We start from the raw sequence: 16,105 nt of genomic DNA, 5'->3' as shown, positions 1-16,105 counted from the left end.
ACAAGCAAAATCCAATATTACTTTATGTTGTAGTGTTACAGTGTGGTCAAATATAGTTACAATTATCTCATGATCCACCACCGGCGTGATACAGAGACAGAGACAGACGAAGGCAGAGCGCCGACAGGAGTTTAAGATCATTTATCGCTGTGCCTCGCTCATGTTCTTGTCTTGTACTCCTTAATAAAGCAGTCACTCAGCCTCAGGCCTGATGTCTGATTTATTTCGTGCATTCGGCTCACTCATATCATACCGTTGACTTTGACAGTGAATTCAAACAATTTCCACACTCGCTGGAATCCAAAGTTAACATGACACCACAAAAAAAAGAAAGGGAAAAAAAACAACAACGATGGGTCAGTCACGCTTCCACCAGGACCCAGCTCCTCCACATACCCCAAAACTGTCTTACTTATTACCAGAGGAGCAGCCTACCGTAAACAAGATAAGAGGTTGTCATGTACGTAGCTGTTAGGCCTCTGTGGTGCAGAGGTTAAAAGGTCTGGTGTCGACCCCGGAGGCTGCTCAGCTCCAGAGGTGAATGACGGGGGAGGCTACAGCTCGGCGCCAGTTTTGTGGAGACTCTCTACACAACAGAGATCAAACTTTACAAATGAATTTACACATGGATTTGTGCTCAGCTCCAGCAAGAGATGATGCTGTTTAATATGATGTCATTGACTTGTGCACATCCTGTTCATGTTGTGTCCCGGTCACTCTGTGATGTGCTGAGTACCAAGAGATCCCAAAGGGAACGGCCTGAGCCTTTTTTGTTGGTTTGATTTTGTTTGCTTTTGTTTGTGTATGAGTTTTGCCACTAAGGCTTCCCTTATGCTCGCAGGATCGGGTGTGGCGCTCTCAAATAGTGACTCCGCCAATGATGAATGTGCGAATATCCACTGTGGTATTCTCCTAAGTGGTAGGTGTCCCCACTCAGATAAAGCCTTCACATCAGCGCTGGTAAAGGGGGATCAGTAGCCGAAACCAGAAGCAAAGAAATCAAAGTTCTTTTTTTCCAGTAAGTATCATTTTTCCAAACTATACCAACATCTCAGTTTCTGCACTGATTCATCATTGAAAAGTGACCCAATTATACAACAGTGCTGCTTCTTAATTAAGGTAAAGCTGAGGTCATCGTATTCGGCCCCAAAGATATGATAACTGTGGTGTCTAAGCAGATACTTACTCTGGATGGCATTGCCTTGGCTTCCCGTAACAACACTGTGAGGAATCTCGGAGTGGATTTTTGGCCTGGATATGTCCTTTGACACACATATTAAAAGTAAAATGGGAGGCAGAGCCTTCAGCTTTCTTCTGTAGAACCAGCTCCCAGTTCGGATTCAGGAGACAGACACCATCTCTACTTTTAAGATTAGACTTGAAAGCATATAGTTAAGGCCCAAACAGGTGGCCCGGAGACCTCCCTTAGTTACACTAAATGTTTCGTCTTCAGTCACCTTATTTCACTCACTATATGTTTATACACTGCTCTGCTTTTAATCATTAGATATTCATACTGTCTGGCTCTCTTTCACAGTGTGTCCCCCTCACCAGCACCACCACCCCACCACCACCACCGGTTGTGGCAGATGGCTTTCCCTCCCGAGACTGGTTCAATTGGAGGTTTCTTCCTGTTAACAAAGGGAGTTTTTCCTTCCTACTTTTGCGAAGTGCTTACTCACAGGGGGGCGTATGATTGATGCCGTTATCTCTATATTATTTTAGTGTTTTTGCTTATAATATAGAGCGCCTCGAGGCAACTGTTGTTGCAATTTAACATCATGGTGGGGAGTCACATGATTAATAGTGGATCAATGACCCTCTTAAGGGATAACCCAAAATAGGGTTTAAATACCTGGGACACACCAGCATTTGGTTTTAGAACTGAAGAAGCTTCTCAGATGAGAAGTGAAATATCTTCAGGAAACTTAAGCTCAATCGCTTTCTTTCCATGCTCCTTGGACGTCATATAAACAAACTAGAATAGTTTCTTAAACCCGGCTACAGCATCAGTGGCACCCGGGTGTGGATACAAAATTGAGAGGTGTACGACCAACTGAAACCAAAGTGTGGCTTACCCCAGTGGATGTGACGTCATTTTTGATGTGTGGCGCTGTTCGCCAGAGTGAGAACATTGACGGCACCACAACTCTGATCCACAACAGAGATTCAGCCTAATGTAAATTACTACCGAGCAACTGATCGTGTATAATTGGTGTTATAGCGTCAACACCGAGCTTCCATACTTTGGTTTGTGCCAAGTTGGTAAAATGACCAAGAAAGATTTATTTCGGGTTTATTATGATAAAAGTTCAATGTCGGCATTATTGGATTGGTGACAAATGTTCATACGCCAAGCAAATCTTCTTTAAATGGAGCTGTGTTTATATTTTGGCCTGCCATGCTTCGAACATGCACATAGAGTCCTTTTCTGGCTGAGGGGCTGTTCCCTCCGTCAATAAGATCCAGATGTGAGCTCAGTGGGAGAGTGGATAAAAATAGAGTGAGAGAGGTGAGAGAGGAAGAAAGACAAAGGCGGAGATGGGGGTCAGAGCGAAAGCAAGATGGACAAAGTCTCATCTGAGCATACGTCGACACAAAGCTTCAAGAACCTCTCTCATCGTCCTCAACTTCTTTCTCTCCCCTCCTGTTTCTTCTCCCCTCTTAAACAAAAACACTAGCCCCTCTGATGTCACCGCATTCCTATGACAAAACACGCCCGGCCCATACACACAGTTGCCACGGGCGACCAAGAATACACACAGGGGTGACCCTCATCATTGTCAAACCCTAAAATATTAGACCGCAGCTCCATGCATGACTGTTCGTAATGTCAGCATTGGCAGTTTAAAAAGTCCTCCCTCTGTCTTTTCTGCGCTTTTCCTCTGACAAATATATTATAGCTGCAGAACGATGTGTGTGTGTGTGCGCGTCAAAAAAATGCCTCCCCCAAACCCACTTCCTGCCCTGCCCTTTCAATGAAGACAATTATGGCTCCTGCAAGCAGGATAACACAGAAGAAATAGCTCCTTAAAAGGAAGGATCCATGTTGTTTTTACCTCTGCACATAATTTTTCAAATTAAAAGCCAGTGTCGCATGTTTTTTTAAATATAAAGACTAAAAGAAGTTTCTTGTGTCTGAAGGAGAGCAAAGGTAAGGTATTTATAATCTTTATGGCATTTTTGCTTCTTTGGAAAGTGGCCGCAATGACGAGCTGCAACACTGAGAGTGGCTTTACTTCTATTAAATTAAAATAAATGGTAGCATGACTTCACTGCACATTACACTACTGGACATAACTGATTACTATAAGCACATATTTAGTGCTTTTTAGGGTTTAGAGTGGCTTAAATGAACAAGGAGGTCAACTGCTACAGTTTGGAATAAAATAGATATAAAAAGATCCTTTGGCATTGATGTCTCGATACCAGACAGGAAGTCCTGAAGACATGAAGATATGATGATAGAGCAGTTTTAAATCATCGACTGTGAAAACACTGAACTTTTCAAGTGTCACTGAGAGCTGAAAATGCTTTATACTGAAATCTAGTGACAAACCAGCGACCTTACATGTGCACCGTGGGTCAATGGTTTCTCAGCAGGAGAGCACAGATACTTAACAAACGTCACGTGTCACATTTCTCACTGACATCAAACTGGAGCTAAACAAATAGTCATTTATGACCAGCTAGAGGTGAGCTCCATATTCTCATTGTGCTAACCCCGTGCATCCCGGACATCTAGTGCACATCTCTCAGGTGGCAGTGGCTTTTAATAATAATGGTATTTGACACCAAAGGAACAAAAGGTGTTCTTTAAAGAGGTTACCTCAACCGGGAAACCAAGAAGCCAATAATAGTGTTTTCACAAAGGGCCACAGAGATTTGAGGTGGTGCTGTAGGCCTTATACCAATATTGGATGGCCTTTTATTTCCACCTTTTACAAATACAAATTTTATTTGTCACATACACAGTACAACATATAGTGAATATGCAGTGAAATGCTTGTGTACTGAACTGCGGACAGGCTGCAGACGTAGCCGCACCACTCCAGGGCTGGTTTTTAGCATGGGGCACTCTAGCCAGGACCCCGGGTAGGAATCGAACTCGCAAACTCCACTCCAGAGGTGTGTAGTCTTACCACTACACTATGGTCCTAATTCACACTAGCATTACTTCTCTAACCTTGAGGTGTGTCTAAGGCCTCAGTCACACAGGCCTAGAGAACGGCTGGCGACACACTCACAGCCTCCAGTTGCTACAGAAATCTGTGCGATCCCCAACCAGTTGGTGAGTGGTTGCTGGAGGCTGCTTGCTGTTGCTGAAACCAGTCACAAAGATGTGCTGTACTCAAAACCTCTTTGTGATTGCTTTAGTCGTCCATAGTTTGAAGGGAAGACGCCAACTTGTCTACAAACACTCGTCATTAGTACTTGAGCCGTGGGAAAACTTCTCCAGAAACAGAGAATATTCGCCTTCACACACACGTTTCAGATGGTGCAACTTTTACTTTTAACCCTTTAAATCCTAACCTAATTTAGCCTTTAAACCAGGGGTGGGCAACTCCAGGCCTCAAGGGCCGGTGTCCTGCAGGTTTTAGATGTATCCTTGATCCAACACAGCTGATTTAAATGGCTAAATTATCTCCTCAACAAGTTCTCCAGCGGAATGTAATGAACTAATCATTTGATTCAGGTGTGCTGACCCAGGGTGAGATCTAAAACCTGCAGGACACCGGCCCTTGAGGCCTGGAGTTGCCCACCCCTGGGCTAAACCCTAACCCGTCGACATGCTTCAGTTTCACTTCCACTAGGCAAGTAGTTGTTGAGGGTTTGCAGACAAGTTGGAGTCATCCATATAACCAAACATTTTACTTGGTGAAAGGAGGTTGCCGGTAAGTTGCCAACTGATGTCTAGGCCTGTTTTTCCTTGTTTAAGCTACATGTTAGATTTGGGTTAGCCCATATTTATCTATTATATTTGGTTTGTTTTTTTGAGTTATTGTAAAAATATTATATCTTAATTAAATTGCTGATGAGTAAACCCCTTTCTTCTCTAAGTCCAGACAAACTGTTGATTTTTCTGTACCTGCACATAAAATGCATAATGTAGGAGACTAATTGCTAGCTCTTCCACAAGCCTTTGCAACCATTTATTTATTCATTACTTAGCCCTAACACCCTTCTCTACAGCAGCAGCTGTATGAAGTCATCATGGATTAAAGGTAAGTGTTTGCTCACTGCAGTGGTCAGGCTATAAAGAGGCTTGTTAAAATTATGTAAAATTCACATGATGAATAAAGCGCAGTTTTTAAAGAAGGGAAAGCTGGAGGATTGCTTCATGAAAATAACCAGAACAAGTGAGCAGACCTGACGTTTGAAAGATTCATATTTTATTTTAAAGCAGCTGACATGGATTCATAGCTCCCTTCTTCTTCTTCTTCTTCTTTTTTTAAATTCAGGGTCAGATTATGAGCTATTTTAGGGCCTTGTCATCTTCTTATCATAAAGGTTTTGCTGCTTCAGCCTTTAGTTACAACCTTGTAACTTTTTAGTGAAGTAAAATGATGAATGAGAAAACAAAGACGTGACAGATCAAGAAAAAAAAGAAAAAGTGCAACAAAATCAGAACAACTACAATAATGAGTGTGTAAAATGAAGTGGTTCTCATTTGAACTGTGCTTATTAAACTTTGGGTTTGGATCCTTAATTTTACCATAGGCTTGTTTTTAATGTGTCCACGTTGCCAAAATCCTGCTGTTTTATCACGCTGCAAATCAGGCACCAAGATTTACTCCTGGCCGGACATTTATGCTAACAAGTGATGTTTAATAAGAGCTCTTTTAAACCCCATGAGAAAAATGGTTAATTTCTCTCCTCCCTTCACAATAACATTTCAGAGCCACAGAACCGAAATGCCAACTGCCGAATAAAATGTTTGAACAGGGGAAATGTTGAGGCCTCGCTGAAAATAAGAAGCCTATTGAGGAGCGAAGAAGGACTACATTGTTTCAGGACAAACAGACCCGATTACCCACAACCCCCTAGCTGTCACTGGGTGATGGGGGCTTTGTGTGAGTCCTTCAAACAAACGTTTGGGGACAGATGCACGCACGAACACGCTCGCATTCCTTCAATCTGCAGATAAATGGCAGTCATCATCATTAACCTTCATCACTGCCCTTGTGATTACTGCTGCTGTTATATCTGGCAGAATTTCCACGCTGCTGGATGAATGTGAGCGACAGCCAAGGGACAGCAGGTCAGCACGCACGCACACACACACACACACACACACACTTAACCACAGGAAATTAAAATTTAATAATTCAGCAGGATTGTAAGCAAGGTTTGGCAAGAACAGCATGCCAGTTTCAGTTTGGACATTTGGTTTTAGGACACTGGTTCCACAAGCACGAGTGTGTCTGGTATTTCTGGAATCGTTTGATGGTATTTGTTTTGATTCAAGTGCATTAAATAAACAACAGGGTTCATGCCCAAATGAAGCTCTGACTCAGAAGAGATATCTCTCCTCCTTTCTTTATTTTCTTGCTTTACGCCAGATCAGGTATCACCGCTCCTGTCGACATCATGCAGGGCCAAGTGTAAAAAACAAATCAGCATTTAGAGCTCTTGGCCCAATCAAACCAACACTGACCTCAATGTCTGAAACTTTTCCTGTTAACGCCGGAAATCTTCTGTCTGTGATAGGCAACCAATCAGATGACTGGCTTTGAAGGAGGCGTCTTCCATTGGATAAAAATGGATGATTTTAAACTGTGCATCATGTAAACTTACTGTAGTGGAGGCCAAGAAGAAAGACATGGAGGTGGAAATGCAAGGTACAAGCAAGAACTGTGATTCTCTGTTTACGGCATTGAAACGATGCACAGCAGGGGCAGGAAGATGCAGGGAACAGACTGTCTCACTTTAATGGCCACTCTCCTATGATTTCTTCACCCTCTGATTTCTTAAGTGCACTTGGCACAATCCAGCTGCTGCTACTGAGGGAGAAGCTACAGGAAAAACATCCACCACCTCATGGATTACTGACTAGCTGACGGACAGGCGAGACCAGGAAGCGCTCTGCACGAGCTCCACTGTGTCGTCTCCATTCCTGTTGAGCTTGTACACATCAGACTTTCCTTACAGCACTGGGTCAGGATCATGCCACCTACAGAGATACTCCCTATCAAAGGGAACCATGAGCAGGGAGTTGCTGTTTCCACTTCATTATAAAAGAAAAAAGGTGCACAAACATGTAGAAATCACTGACGAGTCTGGGCACTGATAGCTCTGTGTTCGTCTGAGCTTGTGCTAAACTCAATTTAGTGTGTGAGATAAACACACGCAGGCGTGAAAGCGTGCACACACATCATCTCCATGCTTATGTTTCTTTCTCTCTCTCTCCCTCAGTCACACTACCACACACGAGTTCAGCTGAGGTAAGGTCAACATATTTTCAGGATGACTCACAGCTTGGTGAGAACTCATCTTGGGACTAAATGTTTTACTTAAGTACAAAGGTTGCCGGTGGCCAGAACCAACCTCTCACCTATGTGGGGGGTTGAAGAAACAAAACAGGTCACCTCCTCAGGACTTTCTTTTAATTGGGAGAAAAGGGCCTAAAAAAAGTCATCAGGACTATATGTTATGTTACGAGGACTGTAAACAAAAGCCGTGCTTTAAGCTCCCCCAATAAGGCAATCTGAGTATTTATTAACCTCAGCGCGAGAGGTGAAGTGAAGTTGCACTAACAGGCAGATGGTGACCGGATCAGCTCTGATGCTGTAATAAAAGTGGCATTAATCTGATCACGAAAGGCTCAAACACACACGAACTATATTAAAAATGCTACAGCGATGCCATCCCCATGCTGCAGAGGATGATGGGACATCAGAGGGAACCACAGTGATGGAGTCCACCTCAAAGGGGGTGATTTCACTGATGAGGTAATACAATGACAGCAGCGCAGAGCTAAAGTTACAAGATACAAAGCCTGTGATTCAGCAGTGTACGATCCACACACACAAACAATGGAATCTAATTGTGGAATACCTTTAGTACTCTAATCTAAAGTTTTACTCAAAAACATGAAAGCTTTCTACCTGATTACATTCATTAATCGTCATAACTAAATCCACTCCAGCTTCAGGGAAAACATCAAAAACAAATGTCACTCTGCAGAAAAAACGAAATCAAAAACCACTCCACCTGCCTTTGAGGCGTCTTTGGCCGTAGCTGCTCCCTTTTCCCTTTTCCAATCATCTTCCTCCTCACCCTGCGCCTTAATCCGGGAACCAACCAGCCACTCGGGAACAGCGCTCCGACACTTCCAGCGTCTCCCTTTCCCATTTTCACGAGTGTTTCTTAACTGACAGCTAGAGCATGAGCCAAACCGGCGGACTGATGCCATAAGATAAGGACAGAAGCAGAGAAGGCAGGAATGGGAATGTCATGTTTCCCCAGGGTGGGACAATGGAAATGAACACCCAAGTCAGCCCACAGTTAGGCTGAGACCAAGACGCTGTATACGAGTGACTGTGTGTGCACGCCTGTGTCCAACCACGCTGCAAAATATGCCATGTTAGACATCGCACAGTCATACTATTGTGCGAGTGACAAGGCAAGACATACAGGAGGTCACTGGAAGTTTAGAGAGACACACACACACACACACACACACACACACACACACACACACACTTAATAATATAACCACTCACAATGCAAGTTTCATGGTTTACTCTCCACTGAACTAAAAAACAGAGGATTTCAAAGTCATATGAAAAGCAAATTAGGCTCGTTATAAGACATACAGCCACATTAGAACAGCTTTTCATTCAGCTCTCATTAGGCACAACCAAAGGGAATATACATTTTTCCCACAGCAACCAGAATCCGATTGGTTCGCTAGGCCTGTGTGACTGAGGCCTTATTTTTAATGTCTTAGCTCTTGCTTTAATGTTCACCCTGTACTGTGGTGCCCAGACTGCTAAAGTTAAAGCAGACACAACTAAAGGACATAATCTTCGTTGTCACTAACTCATTTCTGTTGAACTACAATGGATTTTTTTCCCCCCAGGTATTCTTCACAGGACCTTTTTTAGCTTTGTTAGCCTCGGGCTGTTTCACTCAGGCACATGGAAGCTAGTACTGTAGTAAACCTCACATTAGGTGAATCATCAACAAGCTGAAAACCTGAATTTGCATCTTAGAGAGCTTCGAGGCCACATGGTCTGCAGATGTATGTGACTCAGACAGAAAACCACAGAGAAGACTAACTGATATGAGACATAGCTCATATGGTTATCTTAAAGCGTCTGACCCATTTTCTGAGTGGTATAAGAACCGGGTCAAACTGGAATCTGGACATTTATGTCGAGACAAAAAGCACGTTTCAGTATGTCGAAATCTGCCCGTGCACACACAAAAAAGCTGAAATAGCAACTCTGTTAGAAAGTGCTGTTTCAGAAGAGGCTTTCCTTACATAAGCAAACTGCTCTGTAATTACACTGGGTGGATCCACACCAACCGAGAGAGGAGCGAGTTAGAAAGAGACAGTAAAGAGGAGAGCAAGTGGGAACAAAGAGAAAGAAAAGACAGCCACCGTTCACAAGTTTGAACTTTAATGGTGAAAAAGAAACAGACAGCCACCCTCCTTAAAAGGAAAAGTTGAAGATTTTCAAAGCATATTGCAACCGTCACCAACCGAGGGCAAAGACATCTGAACCGTTTTTCCCACAGATGTTTTTTCCCCACTGTGAGAACCCAGATGGAGCCTCATTTCTTTGCTGTGACACTACATGTCAGTGAGGTTTATGTATTTATTTATTTTTATTGCTCAAAAGCATTTTTTGAAAAGCTTCATTATTCACATGCTATCTAGTCCGTGGATGTTAACCTAGAATTAGTTACTGCAGTCCAAGCAAAGTATGGACTGTGTGTGCTGAGCTTATTTAATCCATTTTAAAACGAGAAAGATTGGCCAGTGACCAAATTTACAGGGTTTTTTTTTCTCTCTTCATCTTTTTACCAAATTTAATCAACGTCATGTTGGCAGTTTTTTGTGTAACAACGCCAACAAAAAGACAACTAATCACTAATCCAAGAGAAGACCAAATACAAAAGGAAATGGTATTTTGGACAGTTATCTACAGTCTTGCTGAGAAGGAGAAAAGAGTATTCTTTCCTGTGTCTCTCCTTTAGTCTGTGTTTTGTCCCCTATAGACTTTTCTCTCCTTTCCCTGGAGGTTTCTTCCTGTTAAAAGGGAGTTTTTCTTTTCCACTCTCAAAAAGTCCTTCTTCACAGGGGGTCGTTTGAATACTGTAGGTCTTTACCTTACAGTATAAAGTGTCTGCTGTTGTGATTTAGTGCCATATAAATACAACTGAATTGGAAATACAGGCTCAATTAGAAGCTACAGTAAACAGCACAGCTCTGTAACAAAAAGGCGACCAAATCGGCCTCAAAGCTTACTTTTAAAGCTCCAAGTTTAACAAATTCAATTCCAGTTTTTTCATATTAATGGCCACTTTGTTAGGTACACATTGCTAGTCCTGAGTTTTTCCCCTTTTGCCTTCAGAGCTGCATTAATTTAGCACAGCATGGATTCAACGAGGTGTTGGAATCATCCTGCAGATATTTTGGTTCGTACTGACGGGACAGCATCACACAGTTGCTGCAGATTTGTCAGCAGCGATGTGCATCTCCCACGAACATCCCAAAGGTGCTGTATTGGATTGATTTCTGTTGCCTGTGGAAGCCATTGTCATGTTCAAGAAATCCTATTGAGATGATGTGACCTTTGTGACACAGTGAGTTATCCTGCTGGAAGCAACCATTAGAAGATTGGTACACTGTGGTCATAAAGCTATGAACATGGCCAGCAACAATACCCAGGATGGATTCATGTTTTCTTGTTGTTTGCACCCCATCCTGGCTTGCATCAAAAGTTCAAGCTGCTGGTTGTGTAATAGTGAGGAGGATATTTTTAGACTCCTTATTATTAAATGAGCATAGTTTAAGCTCCTCAGCATACCTGAGTATTGTTGTTGGCCTTGTTTATTCCTTTATGACCAGAAAAAATCAAGACTCGTAATACCAGACAACATTTTTTTAATCTTCTGTTGTCCAATTTTGGTGAGCCTTTGTGAACTGTAGCCTTAATTTCCCGTTCTTAGCTGACAGACGTGATCATCTGCTGCTGTAGCCCTTCTGCTTTGAGGTTGGGCAACAAGCCTATTTAGAGATGGTCTTCTGCAATACCAAACTTATAACAAGTGGTTATTGTTGACATCCTATCAGCTCAAAACAGTCTGGACATTCTCCTCTGACATCAATAAGGCATTTTCACCCAGGAAACTGCCACTCACTGGATATTTTCTCTTTTTTGGACCAGTCTCTGTAAACCCCAAAGATGGCTGTGCGGAAAAACCCCAGTAGATCAGCAGTTTCTGAAATAACCAAGCCTTCCCATTTTGCACCAGCAACCATGCCTCATTCTGATGCCCAGTTTGAACCTCAGCAGGTCAAACGGCACTAGGCTAGATTGTTCATTGCTTTTGAGTGTTTTTATTAAGCTGACCAGCTGCTGGCTCTATACTAATGCTATCATGCAAATGTGAAAGTAGTATCACGCCTAAATGTTTTCTACCCAAAGTATTACTGCAAAGAGATAATGTAATCTATATTGTTTTATATAGATGAACAAACTATACCCAGTGAGCTACTCTTGGTTATTGATTAAAATTACTGGTTAGATATTGGGGACATGTTCTCTGCGGTCTTGAGGCTTTAAGAAGGATCAAGCCCAACATTCCTTTTAATTACTGGTTATACTTGTGACACTTGATCTACCTACCAAGTAAAAACTACACAATAGACATGCCAGTATATTTCATTTATTAAATCAAAGCACACTTGCGTCAGTATCGTGGTTCCATAATTATCTTTTTAGGCTTAACCTCTAAGGATTTGTTTTCCAACTCCACCCACATAAAGTTAGAAGCTTCCCATGTGTCACTGATGCCACAGATATCAGTAGACAACCTTTTGATCTTTTGATTCATCCCACCGCTTCCCTCTCATCTCCAGAGTCTTTGGGTCATTTGGGCAGGACAAGCCATATCTGCACCCTTTCATCTCTCCGATACTTTTTTACCTCTCTCTCAGCAGCCAGCACTTTTTGGACCTCGCTAAACCTCTGCTGACCTTTGCATATCAAAAAACAAACCCCCTCGCACCCACACAATATCCCCTGTGTGGATATGGAGCTGACCTTTCCCTTTACTTTTAAGTGTGGTTTCAAAGAAAGCTGCACATTGGATAAGCTCCTTCTTCTCCATTGATCACAGTGTAAATGATTTTGATTGCACATTTTGTAGTTGATAAAAAAAACACTTCATTATACACTCACCTGTTCAACTGCTTTTAAGAACAAATATTTAATCAGGCAATCAAGTAGCAACATCCAAGCATGCAGACACACTCAAAGAGACCTGCTGGAGTAACTTAAGAGACTTTAAATGTGGCATGGTTGTTGGTATGAGTATTTAAGAAACTGTTAATCTACATTTCCCTCAGAGTCATCTCTGGAGTTCACAGAGAAAGGAGAAAATATCCTGTGAGCAGCAGTTCTCTGAGTTAAATAGCTTGTTAATGCTGGAAGTCAGACGAAAATGACCAGACTACTTCGAGCTAATAGGAAATAAACAGTAAGTCAAACAACCACCAGTGATGCAGAAGAGCATCTTTGAATGCACAACACATCAAACCTAGAAACAGTTGGGCTACAGCGGCAGAAGACCACACCAGCTGCCACTCCTCTCACTTGTGACTATGCTTGATAACTAACAGTAGACAACAGCAGCAGGAGGCTTGGGTTACTCCAGTTTATCTGTGATTCAGTGCTGACTGAAAACATCTCTGATTTGTGATAACATGCGTCCTTTATTTGCAAGTTCATAATAATATTCCAGGTGTAAAAAGACAAAAAAAATGTGTTGTTTTTGTTTTTTTGGCTGTCTGGAGTAAAACCTATAAGTGGGAATAGCCCAAGAAAAAGATCCGTCAGAGGGAGAGTATTAGATTCCATGTGGGTGGCCTGATATAACAAAGTCGGTCATAAATCTGGAGTTATAAACACTGTGCTTTTAGACCTAATCCATGGAGAGCGGAGCACAAACCAATCTCTATGCCTCTTTCCTTCTCTCTTACTATATATCCTCGTTCGCTTCTCCCATTACCTCAAAAACCCACTTCCTCTATAAACTTGGCTGGCCTCATCAATAGGAGAAGAATGAACATCAGAGTTAAGAAATGTATTTCACGCCACAGTGAATCGCGGAACAAGGTCTGTCCACAGTGTGCAAGAAGTACACAGAAGCATGAACGATTTGGAGTTGGCATCCTTTTGAGTCCAGACTGTAATTTGTCTGATTACACGCACCAAACAGCATTTAATTACTGGCCAAAACTGACTTTGGGGCTTTAAATTGCTTAACGCATAATGACGAGTACCTACAACCCAAATGATCCTGCAGAAGCCTTCTAATAGCCGGCCCACATGACCAGTGTGCAGCTCTTTTGGGAAAGTTAAAGACGGTTACGTAACATGAAGCAAAGGGAAGATGGGCCACATTCCTGCTGCCTGTTAAAGTGAAAACTACTGCAGCTGTAGGAGAAACACACACACAGACACACACACACATCCAGGAGGACTTACAACGCATCTGTTGGAGGCAAAGACAATATTTATGCCTCATCTGACCTATAAAGTGCTACTCTATACCAGAGAAATATGAATTTTACCCACACTGGGTAAGCTGTGGTTACTTTTTCCAAACATTTAATGAAGGACTTTACCAATGCATGATCAAACATGTTCAGTTTCAGCCATAAAATTAATATCTGTCAACATAATATTATAATGTTGGTCAAGATTCTCTCATAGCACTGCCTTACATGAAAATCTGGACATCTGCATAAATATCAATAAGATTTGTCCCCAGGCAGTTTCAGTGTGAGGATCCAAACGTTTGTCAAACATGTAAACTTTAGAGTTTAAAGGTTTCCGCTTTAGTGAAGAAAAAAAAAAAAAAAGATAATGGTTATATTAAGATTTTACATTTTACTCACCTCTGGTTCAACAATAAACCAGCCTTTTCCTACCATCTGCTCCCATTACCTCTCATTCCTTCACTCCCCCCGCCTCCCTTCCTTCCCTCCATTTCCCTCCTCTCCCTGTTCTATTTTGATCCTGTAACTTTTTTTAAAACCAGAAAGTTTCCTTCCAACTCTCTCCTTTTTTTGCTCCCTGCCTTCCTCTCTCCGTCTCTCTCTACCTGACACTTGGCTCGCCTGCCTGCCGTGCACCAAGACAAAACGTTATGACCTCACTTCGGTGCAATGTTCCAGAGAGACACGGAGAGACAGAGCAGCGAAGGATGAAATAACAGGAGGTAGAAATATAGAAGAATTGGCATTAAAAAAAGATAAGTGGAGATGGGATGAGGGTATAAAGTAGAAATGCAGCCTAGAGAAAAGAAAACAGCTATGATTGGCAACATCTGGATGTGGACAGGAGAAGAAATGGGGACTGGAATGATGCAAAGGGGCACGGGAGGAGGAGGAGAGGAAAAACAACAGAAATTAATGGGAGATTTTGATGTCAGGAAACTGCACCATGGCTGAAATAAGCCATGTCTCCAGAAAAGGAAAGAAAAACGCTCCTTCTTCCTCCCGTTCTTCATCCCTCCCTCGCTTTAGGAACTTGCCTGCGATCCATTTTAGCTTGGCACTGTTGTTATTACATTCAGTCCAAATCTCTCTCACACACAGAGCACCAGTGCTGCAGGACCCTAAACACAGTCACCTGGCAAAAGTCTATGCTCTGAAGATTTGGAGCAAAAAAAGAGGCACTGACATAGTCCAGACGAACAACATGCATGGGCTCACACATACACAGGAGTATGACTAAAGAGGATAAAGAGAAAAACAGTTTTATACGCATGCGGGCGACACACAAATAAGAGCGCACCGGACACAATAACATGCACATAGCCAGTACTGCTGGAAGTCATCAAACCCTTCAGTTACTGCAACAACTTCCCTTTTCCCTAAACCCATTTCCTGCCCGATGAGGGTCACTCGCCAGCCACTGCTGCTGTCGCTAAGGACAATCGATTGCAAACAAATGAAGAGCAAACGTAACTGATGCAAATATTATTATCAGTGAAACCAAAAACAGCCCTGTGGACTGGATGCTGAAGCCGTGGAGCCGCACGCAAAGCTACATAATTGTTTGTTTTGAGCAAATAAAAACAACAAGGCTCAGATTCCTGAAAAACAGACACAGCGACAAATCTCAAGTAACCACAACAGTCGCTATGATAAGCAGCTGATGATGTAAGAAAACTGAAGTCTCGGACGTTAGGCCTGCACCTTCCTGTCCTTCCAGGCCTCAGACTGCATGAGGTGTGCTCTAAGCAAGAGCAGCCATGTATGGCAATCAGTGACACACGCACACACACACACACGCACACACACAGCTACCTTTAAATTGTCTACTCAAATTGAGTAGAAAAGCTCCATATAAGTACCATTTTTCTTTAAAGCTTTCCTATGTTCCCTTCAGTTTCTCTTGACAGTTAGTAACCTTTATATTCCAATGATACAACAAGACAGACGGTCTCTCCCGGTGTTTAGACAGAAATAAGCAAATGTAACATTACATCAAACATCCACACGCATAAACCCAGTCTGTGTTTGGGAGAACTGTTTATTACATCCCCCTCTATGATTCTGGCACGGAGACAATCGAAACTGGATGAAACAAATAAACGAAAACAGACTCGGCGGGCTTCAGTCCATTCCTTAATGCCTTTTGTCTGCAATCCGTTTAATCAAACTAATAACATCCTCTGATGTTTGTTTAAACACAGCTCAGCCTATAATGGCTTCTGTATTGTAAGGTCTGCGTCCAAACATGCTCCGAAACTAGCTGTACGGGTCCCGAATGAAAGCGCTTCATAAAAGCAGAGATACACACAGGCACTGGGTGCAGCTGCACAACTGTGAGAGCAATCCATAGAAAAGAAATGT

General features: G+C 42.4%; 1 protein-coding gene across 1 annotated transcript in view; it reads right to left on the bottom strand.

The window, feature by feature from the left end:
- Positions 1-16,105, bottom strand: part of arhgef17 (Rho guanine nucleotide exchange factor (GEF) 17) — a 65,883-nt gene that overhangs the window by 43,762 nt on the left and 6,016 nt on the right. The window lies entirely within an intron of this gene.

Source organism: Maylandia zebra, linkage group LG14, assembly GCF_041146795.1.
Source record: "Maylandia zebra isolate NMK-2024a linkage group LG14, Mzebra_GT3a, whole genome shotgun sequence".
Classification (NCBI taxonomy): domain Eukaryota; kingdom Metazoa; phylum Chordata; class Actinopteri; order Cichliformes; family Cichlidae; genus Maylandia; species Maylandia zebra.
This window is presented reverse-complemented; position numbering and strand designations above follow the sequence as displayed.